The sequence below is a fragment of the Canis lupus genome, chromosome 21 (assembly GCF_003254725.2).
Source record: "Canis lupus dingo isolate Sandy chromosome 21, ASM325472v2, whole genome shotgun sequence".
Classification (NCBI taxonomy): domain Eukaryota; kingdom Metazoa; phylum Chordata; class Mammalia; order Carnivora; family Canidae; genus Canis; species Canis lupus.
Window position 1 is genome coordinate 6,258,904 of NC_064263.1, and position 14,304 is coordinate 6,273,207.

Sequence of the window (14,304 nt, forward strand, 5' to 3'; positions counted from 1 at the left end):
AACAGTGTCCCTCTCTGTCACCACAGGGCCAAACCCCACCCCTCGGCCCTGCCACCCAGCCAGATCCCCACATCAAGGCAGGGATGAGGGCAGGCCAGAAAGGTTGTTACCATATTTATAGAGAAAATGATTGTATAAGCCCAGTAAAAACAGGTTCCTATCCATAGTAGGTGTTGAGTTCTCACAGAAACATCAGAGAGGGAGACCCTCGCAAAACAGCCCGAAGCTTCCAGGTCTGCCCCACCTCCCGTGGTGCAGCAGGCCCGACCCGTGCTAGGCTCTCCAGGGAGCCGAGGGTCATGGGGTCAGGGGAACAGATGGTGACCCAGACTTGAGGTGCAGGGAAGGAATTTCTTATTTTGTTGTCCCGAGAGCTTCTTCTCCTCCACTGAGGCCTGCGCCAGAGAAAATTAGGTCACAGAGCAGCAAGAGACAGGATTTCCAGTAGAGACAAGGGAATTTCAGACAAAGATGCAGACTTTCTGGAGTCTGGGCCACCCGGTTTGGAGGAGCTTTCATGTCCACTTCTGGAGTCACACCGCTCTCTAGCAACTCTGCGGAGAAGGCTGCTCCGTCTCCTCACTGACCGAATTTATTGCGCCAGGTGGGGCCGACAGCTCTCCATTCTGCGGAGGGAATCAGGCAAGCTGTGTAGGGGGCGGAATCGCGTTGCGAGGCCAGCATCAGCCGGAAGCCTGGTCTGCCGCAGCCCCAGGGTTCTGGAAGGGCCCAGAAGCTGCAGGCAGAAGCCACAGATTCAAGGGTGGCGACTCAAAGCACCCAGTGTGGAAGAGCCCACTGGCCACCACTGGCCTAATAATAATAGCTGGGTGTTGTTATTATTTCTTGAGTGTCCATTATGTGCCAGGTGCTGTCCCAAGTTCCTCACAAATATTTCCTTGTTCAGTTCTCTTAAACCTACAAAGAAGCTATTGCCATTCAACCTATGAGAAAGCCAGAGCTCAGAGTTTAGGGAACGTGTCCAGAGTTATACAGGGGAGAGAGCTGGAATTCGAATCAAGGTATATGTGCTACGTGAGACCGAGCCCTAAATCACTGTGTCAGTGAGTTCCACTCTGCAGCTGGCATCAGATTCACCTGCAAGGCTTCTTGAGACAAGGACTTCTGGGCCCTGTGCTTCCAGAGGCTGATTCAGGAGGCCTGGGGAGGCCCTGAGAAGCTGTATCTGCCCCAGGTTCCTGGGTGCCGCTGCCAGCGCTGGAGAGCACCAGGGAGCCCAGTGGCAGGGCCGTGCTGGCCAGCAGAGGAAGCCCACCGGCTCTGAAAGGCCCACCTGTCCTCAACGTCCTTTTAGGAACCTAGCGAATTTCCTCATGCAGAAGCCTCACCTAAGCTAGACACGGCGAGCATAGGGATGGTCATCTTTCTGGAGATTAGTTTGCCAGCTGTCTCTCAGCTCCCCACTCAACCGATGCATGATTTGTTGGGTCATTAGCCTTAGAAGTTCCAGAATCTGAAAGGATGCTCTTACAGAAGCTTGGAATTGGAAGGGACCTCAGGGGCTCTGCTGCTGCATCCTCTCTGGGGAGTCAGCAGAGCCTGCACGGTAGGCTGTCAGTGATTACCGGGGGCAAGGTGTGCGTCCCATGGTAGGAGACAGTCTTGTAAGCCTGGCTGAAGGGTGTTTAGAGGCTCTGTCCCCACCTTGTTTTGTAGACTAGCTGGCCGCTCTCTGGCTGTTCACTTCAAGTTCATCCCTCCCTACTGGCAAATACTTGAATTTCCATCTTAGCTTCCTGTAGTGGGTGAAATGTAGAGAATTAAAAGAAATGTCCACATTCTAACTTCTGCGTGAAGGTCTTAGATACAGGACAATAGTCAAAACCTGCTCTGCATAGAAAACAGCAGAGCGTTCCAAAGACAAGCTTTCCCTACTTGGCACTTTTCTGAAATACCAGCCGACATCAAGTAACAAAATTTGTCATGAGAAAGACAAGAAACAGCTTCAATATTTTAATGGACTTCAGACAGACAGACACACAGACAGAGACATTGAGGACTAGGCATCTGAGCCCATGTGTCCTCATCACTCTTACCAGGCCACCACCAAGGAGGCTCAGTGTCACTGCAGGGGGTGGGGACAGCCCCCACTTGTACCCCTAACAGTGTCATCTCTGTTCACCTCCACCCCATGGCAGCCCTTTCCTCCACGGCCACACCTAGACCTTGTCACGACCTGGAACTCCTTCCTGTACAGAAGGACCACAGCCCCCCAGCTTGTACATAACACACAATTAACGTTGTATCTCGATCTTCCTCCTTCTTGAACTCTCACTTCCCTGCGTGTGCCTCACCCGTTCTGCGCCTCCTCAAAGGCTCCCTGCCCACTCCTTGTGTCCTCCCCACCCCATCTCGCAGCTTGCCTTTACGTCTGTCCTCCACGCTGCGGGGCGGGTCCCGTGGACCTTCGCTAGCTTTCTGGTTACACTTCCGACTCTCTTACCCAGTTGCCATTATCTTGGCACTCGCCTGGCGCAACCCTGACTCTGGGTGATTTGGGTCCACCTGATTTCCCCCTTCTTACTCTTGGACTTCAAAACACAGCAAGAGACCGTCAGACTCAAGTGCAGATTGAGGTCATTGCTAAATGAATCCAAGGTCTCCGGGTTCGGGAGGGCCACAGTGCTAGCCGGCAAGCCTTTTACAGGCCCCTAGTGACAGCTCAGGCCCAGGCCATGGCTGTCACAGACAGAAGGCTTGTCTGTGCAAATGATAGGTTGTCCCTTCCTCTGGACTATGCAGACCACAGGGCCGGGGGCGGGCCTGGGATCACTTTGGAAGAGTGTCTTTGCAAAATCCCAAACTACACAAGTGCACTTGCTCTGCCTTTTCTGCCCCCTCCAGTCACTGTTGGAGAACCTCCTTCTGGCTGCCGTTTCCACTGACAGCCTTGCCTTTACTTGACAGGGGGGTAGAGACGACTGAGAGGGGCTCCATAAAGTTTCCTTCCCCATTCGTAACAAACGCTCATCCTTCTCCTCTTTGTCTTCCATCTTCAAAAGAAGTGTCCCTCCTGCTCAGTAAGACAGATCCTGTGTTTGTGATTCCCTCCCCCCCACCCCCGCCAGCCTCTTCCCTTAATCATCCTCCCAGTCCTTTCTCTTCCCATCCCACCACCTCACCAGGGTTTAAATTTGTTCAAGCCTCTCCCATTAAAACAAGCCTTCTGCCTAACCTTACGTGTACCCCAGCCTCTGCTCTACTGCTCTTCTTTCCTTTGGCCAATACAACAAACTTAGTATTAGAAATCTTTTCAAACAAGAATAGAATAGCTTGCGTGCTGTTTTATCACCAGCCAGATTTCTGGGAGGAGTGAGTGGTCCCTTCCTCCCCTACCACCCACAACCCCGGAGGTCTGGGGGGCCCCCTCACTACTCCAGAGAAACTGCTCCCTTATGTGTCTTCATGGATCTGAGAGCCAAATCCAGCAAACACATTTCAGTTTGTAGCTCCCTACTGGCCACTTCCCCCTTCCATTCTCTCTCCTTCCCTGCTTATATGTCCCAGTTTCTCCTGGTTTTACTGCTACCACTCAGGCTCCTCCAGGGCTCCTCTGAGCTCTGTTTGTCCCTTAGATGTTGTATTGTCTCATATCTTCACCTTCTTTCCTCCCACTCTTCACCTGAGCATTTCTTGACACACCCCACCCCCACCCACCAGCAAATTGATGAAACTACCTCTTTTCATGTTTCCAGAACCCCTAGTCCATTGAATTACACTTGGCTCACTAATTATTGGCAGTCTGTACTAAAGTATGGATTCCCTAAAGTCAGGGACCCCTTATCTACTGATGTATTACCAGAATCCAGCCTCATTTCTAGCTCAAAGTAGGGCTGTATGAATAACTGTATTCCAGTCCTGTAATACTAATGTCAAGAGAACAGGCGGGTTCCCAGAAGCAAAATCCCATCACTGGCACTGGTTAATGGATGCCTCCAGCTTGGCTCTGAGGAGGAGCACATGGAAACAACTCTTTATTGTCCCTGACAATTGGGGCATGAATAGAGAAAAGTCTAGAGAATTCCCAAGCCTCATTTAAGCCCAGAATTTGAGAGCCTCCCCAAATAGTAAAAGCTGTTCATGCCAGAGGAATGGATTTGTGTTTCCGATGCTCACCCTGTTCTTGTCCCCCAAGTCACAGAGGTCAAAGAGCCACAATAAGACCTGTAGAAAGAAGATTAAGCACTGAGCACAGAGATTCTTCATCAACCTCAAGGCACTGACTGGCATTATGCCACCATATGAATTCGTGAGGAGAATTTCTGCTAAGTCCGGGTGACCTGGTCTCAGGTCATCTGGTTTCTCTATAAGGTCTGGGGTGTGGATGACTGCTCCTCTGGCCTTGTTAAATTACCAATTTGTCTGTGGAGCTCAGCCATGAGATAGAGACCAGGCTGTCTCCAGCTGATGCCAGGATCAGTTCTGGGGGCCATAAAACAGGAGACCAACTGGAAAGTGATGAAGACACAGCACAGAATGAAAGTAACTGCCACCCGGTGAGTACCTACAATGTGCCAGGCAGTGACCCAGGCTCTCTGCATAACCTCAATTCTCCAACCAGAAGCAAAGCAGCTTCTTATTGATGATAATAGCACCCACGACACCAAGAGTACCCTCGTCCCTCCGTACAGCTGCTCGGTCGTGGAGAGTGGCAGGCACTCTCCTCAGCATCATCTTTGGTCATTATAGAAGTCCATGAGCGAGGCTTGGGACATCGCCCCCATTCTACAAAGAGAAAACAGCAGCAGGGAGCATCGGTCTGGGACCGCACGGGTGACGGAGGCGGACGTGGGCCTGCCTGCACTGCGTGCCTCCCAGGTCAGGGCTCCCTTTGCACCAAAGGTGTCCAGAGGTTGTTTGGCCCCCACTGCCCCATGGCTGTGAGGACCAGGTCCTGCCCACATGGAGGGCAAGAATCCCAAAATGATCTCATCTGTAAGACACAAACTCTCTGGGCTGTGGTTTCTTCATCTGTAATCCGGCGGGGCTGGCAGTATCAGCCCCAGCTGCCTTGTGGAGTTTATGACAATCAGATTAGGTCAGTGGAGACATTTTGAAAAGTATAACCTGGAGACAGGTGCCCCCGAATGTCATCATTAGGGGCATGGTGTTCAGAGGAAGCTGAATGTCTTTTCTTGTAAGGATTTTAAGGTGACCTTTTAAAAGAGGAGCCAGCTGGGTTCTTAGGTCACAGTAGTTTAGAACGTTTTAATGCAGAGGTTTTGAAAGCACAGATGAATCCAGAGAAATATTTGCAGGCACCGTTCCCAGAAACAGCCAGAGGAGAAACCAGAGCTCCCACGGGGAGCAGGGCCGGGGTCAGGAAGCTGGCCCAGATCTCTGCTGCCACCACCAGCTTCTCATCCCCAGAGTCAGGAAGTCCTTGCCCCTCCGCGCCCTTTCCCACACTGACTTTCCACTTCCTCCCGAGGGAGCACTTGAACTGGGGGTGGGAGGAAGAGGGAGGAGGGTCTGTGTGCGGAAATGCTCTGCTTCTGGGGAGCCGGAGGGGGTGTGGGAGAAGGCCGCGGGGAGCTGGTTCAGGGCTCCTCTGCTGTCGCGGGCTGCGGCTGAGCGTGTCCCATAGCCGCGTCGTGCAGGGGCTGTGAGGGAGCAGTACCTGTGTCTGTCTCAGAATGAGGACCCCGGCGCAGGGCTGTGCAGGGTGTCACGGAGGAGCACAGCTACGAAGTGGTGGCACTGGATTCAGAATGTGTCCAGTCGACTCTGTGCTCGCAGCAAACCTTTCTCCTGAGGGTCGCTCTGCAGGCTCGCTCGCTGGAGGACAGGCCAACCCCACACTGTGCTCCATGCCCCAAGCTCTGGGTTGGCCTCTTCCCTCTGCTCCCTTGTCTTGCTCTTCTTGAACATTTGGCATAGTTACACAATTCCCAAACACGCCAAACGTGTCTCCCGGCCCTGGTTCCCACCCAGCCTCTCTCCCAGTGTTCACCACACGGCCCAACCCCATGCCCCAGTGGGCTGGCAACTATCTACTGATAAATAATAAACCAAGGCGTATTAAAAATTTTTGAGTTTATTTAAACAGTTATCGATTTGAGTAGGGCAGTGCCAAACTAGACATGGTTAGGAGTGCTCCAACGATAGGGGCTCAGGGAAGAACTTTTAAAGAGAAAAGGCAGAAGCAAAGCAAGATTATTGATTGGCTCTAACTTAAAGCCCAGCTGGCTGTTTGTGACTGCTTGCCCTTAGATTTTGATTTTGAAAAAAAAAAAAAAAAAAAAAAGATTTTGATTTTGTAACCTTGAGGCCCTGACAGGCTTAGATTTTGGTTTGCATATGCAGGTGCCACAGCATTAGAGCCACACCAGTGTAATGGCCTCTTGATTTAATTGATTTAACACTACTCATCTTTCAAGACTCAGCTTAAGGGCTGCTACCTCTATAATGCCTTTCCTTATCCCATCATCCACTCAAAGGTAGAACTGATTCTTTCCTCCTTTGAGCTCCCACTGCGACCTGTACAGCTTTCCACATAATATTTTGGGGTGCCTGGTGGCTCAGCGATTGAGCATCTGGCTTTGGCTCAGGGAGTGATCCCAGAGTCCTGGGATCAAGTCCCACATCAGGCTCCCTGCATGAAGCTTGCTTCTCCCTCTGCCTATGTCTCTGCCTCTCTCTGTGTGTCTCCAATCAATCAATCAATCAATCAATCAAATCTTTAAAAAATATATGTATAATATCTTACTGTTCTTTTATTTACAAGTCTATCTCTCACATCAGATTATAAACCTTTTAGGACAGGGACTATATATTATAGATTTTTGAATTTTCACAACTTTTCACAGGGGACTTACTAAGTGCCATTGTAATTTTAAAATGTATGTTAGTGCATAGATACTATATTAACACATTTTCACTGTAAAAATTTCAAACAATAAAGATAATAAGAAATTCTTCTTGACTCCAATTCAATCTCATTATCTTTTACAGAGTAATCAATATTTATACACCCTTCCAGACCTTTCTCTATGCCTTTACATACCTCACTTACAAACACAGAGAAATATATAATTTTGAGGTAGTAAGTAAATAGAATTATAATAGAATTATACTATTAATTGCTTTACAACATACCCTTTTTCACTAAAAATATCTTCCAGACATCTTAAAAATTCAATATGTTTAAGTCTACCCAATCCATTTAAATTTTTCTTTTAATTGTTAATTCAAGCCCCAACATGGGGCTTGAATTCACAACCCTGAGGTCAAGAGTCACGTGCTTTACTGACTAAGCCAGCCAGGTGCTTTCAACCAAACTGTATATTGGACTCACGGAGGGAGTCTTTTTTTTTTTTTTTTTAAATAGCTTGTATTTATTTATTCATAAGAGATACACAAAGAGAGGCAGAGACATAGGCAGGGGGAGAAGCAGGCTCCCCTGTGGGGAGCTCAATGTGAGACTTGATTCCCAGAGCCTGGGATCACACCCAGATGCTCAACCTCAGAGCCACCCAGGAGTCCCTAGGGGGAGTCTTTAAAAAATGAACATACATGCAAAAATCCTCAGCAGAGGATTAACAAATCAAATCAATAATGTATAAAAAGAATTATATAACACAACCAAGTGGGTGCAAAGCTGGTTCCACATTCCAAATCAATTAGTATAACCCATCACATCAATAAGCTAAAGAGGAAAAATCATAGGATCATATCAATAGATGCAGAAAAGGGTTCGACAAAATCCAATACCCATTCATGATAAAAAGTCTCATAAAAATACAGAGAGAAGCTTCCTTAGCTTGATAAAAATGTCTACAAAAACCTGCAGATAATATCAGACTTGACAGTGAGAAACTAGATTCTATCCCCCTATGATCAGGAACAGACCAGGATGTCCCAATCACCACTCCTTTGAACATCGTACTGCAAGTCTGAGCTAATGTCATAAAACAGGAAAAGAAAATAAAAGGAATACAGATTGGGAAGAAAGAAATAAAACTTCCCTTGTTTGCAGATGACTTGATGTGTAGAAAATCCCAAGGAATCCCCAAAATCTCCTTAAACTAATAAATGACTATAGTAAGCTTGTGGGATGCAAAGTCAACTGTTTCCATATATTCCAGCAATAAACAATTGGAATTTAAAATTAAAAGTGAACACTATTTACATATTAACACCAGAAAAAAAAAAATGTGTGGCCGGGGGGGAGAAAAAAGAAAAAGAAGTACTTAGTTGTAAATCTAACAAAATTTGTAAAAGGTCTGTAGGAAGAAAACCACCAAATGTTGATAACAAAGATGTAAGACTAAATAAATGGAGAAATACCCTATGTTTATGGGTAAGAAGCCTCAATAATGTTAAGATATCAGTTTTTTCCAGCTTGATCTATAGATTCGATGCAGTCTCAACCAAAATCCCAGCAGATTTGTGCGTTTTCTACAAACTGATTCTAAAACACAGAATAACCAACACAATACTAAGGCAGAACAAAGTTAGTGAACTAACTCTACCCAACTTTAAGCCTTACTCCAAATCTACAGCAATCAAGACAGTGTGGTTTTGGTAAAAGAAGAGATAAATAGATCAATGGGACAGAATACAGAAGCCAAAAATAGATCCATGCAAATACTCTCCACTGATCTTTGACAAAGGAGCAAGGCAATTCAGTGGAGAAGAGAGTCTTCTGAACAAATGGTGCTAGACAACAGGACATCCACATGCAAAAAAAAAAAGAAGAATCCAAACATAGACCTTATATCGTTCACAAAAATTGACTCAAAATAGGTCATAGACCTAAATGTAAAATGCAAAACTATAAAACTTCTAGAAGGTTGCATAGGAAAAAATCCAGGTGAGCTTGGGCTTGGCTTTGTAGATACAACACCAAAAGCACAATTCCTGAAAGAAAAGATTGACAAGCTGGGTGTCAGTAAAATCAAAAACTTCTACTCCGTGAGAAGTCAAGAGAATGAAAAGAAAAGCACAGATTGGGAGAAAAATCTCTGCAAAACTTCTATCCATTACCTGAAACACACAAAGAACTCTTAAAGCTCAACAATGAGAAACTAATCTAATATTTAAGTGGCCAAAAATCTACACAGACACTTCACTATTGAAGACATACAGATGGGGAATAAACAGATGAAAACACACCCGACATCATATGTCATTAGGGAGCTGCAAATCAAAACAGGAGAGCACTACAGACCTATTAGGATGGCTGAAATCCAAAACACTGACAGCAGCAGATGCCTGCGAGGATGTGGCACAACAGAAACTCTCATTTATTGCGGTTGGGAATGCAAAATGGTACGTACAGCCACTCTAAAAGACAATTTGGCAGTTGCAAAGCACAAAATAAGCTTGCCATATGATCCAGCAATCATCCTGCTTCTAGATATTTACCCAAAGGACTTGAAAACTTATGTCCACGCAAAACCTGCACATGAATATTTATAGCCACTTTAAACTTGGAAGCCACAAAGATGTCCTTCAATAGGTGAATGAGTAAATGAAATCTACCCAACGGAATATAACTCAGCCACAAAGAGAAATGAGCTACCAAGCAATGAAAAGACGTGGAAGAGGGGCACTTGGGTTGGTTAAGCAGCTGCCTTTGACTCATGTCATGATCCTGGGGTCCTGGGATTGGGACCATATCGGGCTCCCTGCTCAGCGTGGAGTCTGTTTCTCCCTCTGCCCCTCCCCCTACCTGTGCCCCCCCCCCCCGATAAATAAATAAAATCTTCAAAAAAAGAAAAGACATGGAGGAACCTTGAGTGCTAAGTGATAGAAACCAATCTGAAAAGGCTACACACTGTACAGTTCCAATTTTATGGCATTGCTGTCATCGTCATCATCATTCTGCAGTCCCGTACGGAGTTCAGAAGGAACCATCGCAGCAGTGATCTGATATGATCCTCAAAAGAATCCCACAGATCCGGCAGGGCAGAGGTCTTGATCCCCCTTCAAGTGGGAAGCTGTGACTGGGAGGCTGCCCTGGCCTACCGTCCCATAGCAGGTGGCAAAATCACCTCTTTCCATCCCAGATCTTATATGACACCTCGCTGCCTCCTGTGCAGCCCCTGAGGCCTTGACTGGGCTGCAGACAATGGAGGGGGGTGCGGGGGTATGTGGCCACAGAACCTGCTGTGTCATCCTGGAGAGGAGGCAGAATCCAGCGTCTAACAGCTGGATTCCGTGGTTCCCGTTCTCTCTGGGCTCTGGATCAGCGCTGTTCTCCGTGGGACGCCCTGTGGCAGGCGTTAACACTCCCAGCACGCAGAGGCCCGGGGCGGGATATGGATTGTTTATGCCCTGAGCGCACATCAGCAGATTCCCTCTTCTCCATCTGCCTGGAAGAGGCAGGTCAAGATGTGCCAACCTCCGCGGGGTCGGCCTGGGGGCTGATTCACGGGCCGCAGACATGCTCACCTGCAGGAAGCAGAAAGAGGAGTCTCCTTAGGTAGGAGAGTTCCCCTGAGATATCCATAAAGGAACACAACGGAGATTGGCTGAGGAAATGTACGAGGGGCAGGAAATGGGAAAAAGGAGTCTCTTTCACTAGCCTCTGGTCACCATGGCAACAATGTCATCTTAAAAGAAGCATAACTGAGCATTTTAAGTCCGAGCATTTTTGTTGGTATGGTAGTTGGTTTTTTTTAAAATAAATATGAACACATACTGGATTCCAGCCTCTTCCATAGGTGGAATTTAGGAATAGTTGAATGGAAGGGTGAGTCTGTACCCCAGCTCCACACCCAGGCAGAGTCTCGGGGACAAATCTGTATCTGAGCCTGGAAGCCCCTCATTTACTCCTGTGACTCAGAACATACTTTTGAAAATAGTTTGAGTACGTTGGTGGGAACTGAAAGAGCCATACCTCAGAAGCCCATCCACGGTATGACTGGTGGAGGGTGGAACTGGCCTTTCCAGAAGAACCAGCAGGGCTCACCCACCAATAATGAGGCGAGGGGCTGTTCCTCACAGCAGTGAACAAGGATGCCAGGGTGCAGCAGCTGTGTGGACCTGTGGTAGACTGAGTAATGACACCCCAAAGATGTCCCTAAACCCTGAATTTATGAATACCTTACCTTGGCAAAAGGCATTTTATAATTGGGATTAGGATCTTAAGATGGGGAGAGTGATCCTAGATCATCCTGGAGGCACAGTGTAATCACAAGAGTCCTTCTAAGGAAGGCAGGGGAGGATCAGGGTTATGTGACAACAGAAGCAGAGGGAAATAAAGAAGGGACAATGGAAGCAGGGGCCACATGCCCAGAGAGGCAAGCAACCTCTGGGAGTTGGAAAAGGCAAGAAAACAAATTCTTCCCCAGAGCCCACAGAAGGAATGTAGCCCTGTGGATACCTTGATTTTAGGTTTCTGACCCCCAGGACTGTCAGAGGATAAATGTGTGATGTTTTAAGCCACCACGCTGCTGGTGGTTTGCTATCGCAGCATTAGAGGACTCTCAGAAAGGACTAATTTTCAGTAATGGCACAAGCCATCATGGCAGAAGCAAAGAGACCAGGACCCAAGGGCCCATCAGGGAATGATCAGACTTTCTGAACTTCCGTGTGCCTGGCATCCTAAAGCAAGAGGGGCGCCTGGGAACGAGCGAGGCCTTGTCGGCCCAGGGAAAGGTTCGTGGCTATGGCCTTCAGGCCAAGCACACAGCGTTCAGGAGCACGGCCACATGGAGCCCTCCCTCCCTTCCACAGAACGGCAGCAGGGAGGCCAGAGAGGGAAGGGGAACCTGACCCTCAGGTTTTCTAGAATGTCCCCCATGGTCAGAAGTCTCAAGTAGCTCTCCTCGCCCACGCAAACATCTGGGAAAGGACACGGGTCACCAGCTGTGAAATCTATCATCGGAGCCTCCACGTGTGTGTGGTAACGTCGAGCGTGGGAGGACCAAATGTGAAAGTGATGGAGAGGCCTGGTCGGAATGGCTCTCCTTGTCTGCCCTGGCCTGGCCCTGGCATGGGGACTCCGGCTGGTGGTCGGCACCTGCAGCTGTCCTTCTGTCCTGTCAGAGACTTCCTGAACACTGCCTGAAAGGGAGCTTTTAATTCAGGAAGCCCTAAGAACTGCAAAAGGGCCAGTGGAGCAGAAAGAAACCAGTATCGTGGAGTCAGTGGGGCCTGGCTTATGGAATCGGGGCTGGAGATCGCCTGGCGGCTCGGGACGTGGGCCTGGGAATCAGGGGCTTCTGGGCCGAGTATCAGCTCTGCCATCACGTCTCCTTAGGCAAATGGCCAATCTGCCTAGGTCATAGTTTCCTGTTCTCTACAACGGGAATTCTGCTGATAACCACTTCAGAGGATTTCTGTGAGTATTTTTTTAAAGATTTTATTTATTTACTCATAAAAGATACAAAGAGAGAGGCAGAGACACAGGCAGAGGGAAAAGCAGGCTCCATGCAGGGAGCCTGATGTGGGACTTGATCCTGGGACCCCAGGATCCTGCCCTGAGCTGAAGGCAGACACTCAACCGCCGAGCCACCCAGGCGTCCCGATTTCTGTGAGTATTTTAGATGGTAGTGCCCATGCACTTCTTAGCAGGGTCGACGTTCCTGTCACTGGTGGAATGCACAGCCACCTGCACACAGTGCACAGCACCAGGGCCACATGCCGAGGCTTGGAAACGAGCGTCCTCTGGTGAGGCAAGTGGCTCAAGCTGTGCACGTCCGGTTCTGCGCTGTCCTGCCACTAACCCTGTTGCTGGGTCCCTCACCAGTCCGGATTCCATTCTGGAACCTATCAGTCCACATCAGAGAGGACTTCCTTGAGTCGTGATGGAGGAGTGGCTGCAGACAGCTTGAGTCTCTGGACACTCAGATTTGCTGTCTCAGCTGTGCTGAGGCGTCTGATTGCGCACATTTCGATTGCTCTGGCTCTTCAGCTCCCGTTTGCAACGGTGGAGTCGTGCAATGAAAGGGAATGTTGGCGATGCCTTCATCACCCTAGTGCCTTACCCAGTGCCCGGACCGAAAGAAGTGCTCCAGAAATACTGACTGAATAATGCCTCTGAAAACCACCTCCTACCAAACACTTACAAATAGCCCCACCACGTGCCTGCTGCCGCTTCGGTGGAAGAAGTTTCCTGGACTTCTTGGCACTGCCCTGTTTCTCAGGAGACTTTTTATTTCCTGGGCATCAAATGTCCTTACACGTAACAGGTGGAGCTAAAAAGAACTTGTTCCCTTTCAATGAAATGTAGCTTTGTCCTCGTTTTTCAGTTTAACGGTTTCATCTTCCATAGGAGGGGATTTCAAATGTGCTTTGAAAACTGAGCAGACGGATCCCTGGGTGGCGCAGCGGTTTGGCGCGGGCCTTTGGCCCAGGGCGCGATCCTGGAGACCCGGGATCGAATCCCACGTTGGGCTCCCGATCCATGGAGCCTGCTTCTCCCTCTGCCTATGTCTCTGCCTCTCTCTCTCTCTGTGACTATCATAAATAAATAAAAATTTAAAAAAATTTTTTAAAAAAGAAAGAAAACTGAGCAGACCCAGAAAAGCATAATTGCTACTGTGTTGTGTAACAGACTATTAGAAGTTTAAAGCGAAAGCATCCCGGGTCCCTCTCTAGCCCTGATTTTCCATAGGCATAAGGATTTTTACATGGGTTCAGTGTAGTGAAGTTATATTTGAAAAAAAACAAGGAAAGAGAAACCCAAGATCAAGATTCTTTTGAGTGGGGCTCCTGGGTGGCGCAGTCGGTTAAGCGGCTGACTCTTGGTTTCAGCTCAGGTCCTGATCCCAGGGTCCTGGGATCAAGCCCCATATCAGGCTCTGTGGTTAACACAGAGTCTGCTTGACATTCTCTTCTCTGTCACCACGGAAGGCTCACTTTTGCCATCAATCCTTCCCCTGGAGCATCAGAGCTTCAACCTAAGCACCCCCACCCCAATACTCTTTCCACATCCTCTCCTACCTAGAGGCTCCGTTCCCACCTACAAACACCTGATGACCTGTATATTTCTATCTCCAGCCCAGATATCTCCTCCAGCCCAGATATTCATTGAATCTCCTGCTTGCTTGAGGTCTTCACTTAAATATTTTGGGAGCATCAGAGCACCTGGTTGGTGCAGTTGATTGAGCATCCAACTCTTGGCTTCCACTCAGGCCCTGATCTCAGTCAGGGTCATGAGATTGAGCCCCAAATGGAGCTCCAGACTCAGTGCAGAGTCTGCTTGAGGTTCTTTCTTCCTTTGCCATTCCCTCTCATGCTCTCTTTAAATAAATAAATAAATAAATAAATAAATAAATAAATAAATAAATAAACAAATAAATAAATAAATCTTTAAAAAGAGATTTTGGT

The 14,304-nt window shown here is 48.1% G+C and overlaps 1 long non-coding RNA gene across 3 annotated transcripts in view; it reads right to left on the reverse strand.

Annotated features, from left to right (window-relative positions):
* Nucleotides 1–14,304, reverse strand: part of LOC112641995 (uncharacterized) — a 32,300-nt gene that overhangs the window by 9,836 nt on the left and 8,160 nt on the right. The window contains exon 5 of one of the 3 annotated variants that reach the window (XR_003124973.3): nucleotides 6,041–10,419. The exons of the other annotated variants lie outside the window; for them this stretch is intronic. This is a non-coding gene — a long non-coding RNA (uncharacterized LOC112641995). Of the gene's footprint in view, nucleotides 1–6,040; nucleotides 10,420–14,304 lie in introns of those variants that run through there. 3 annotated transcript variants of the gene reach the window in all.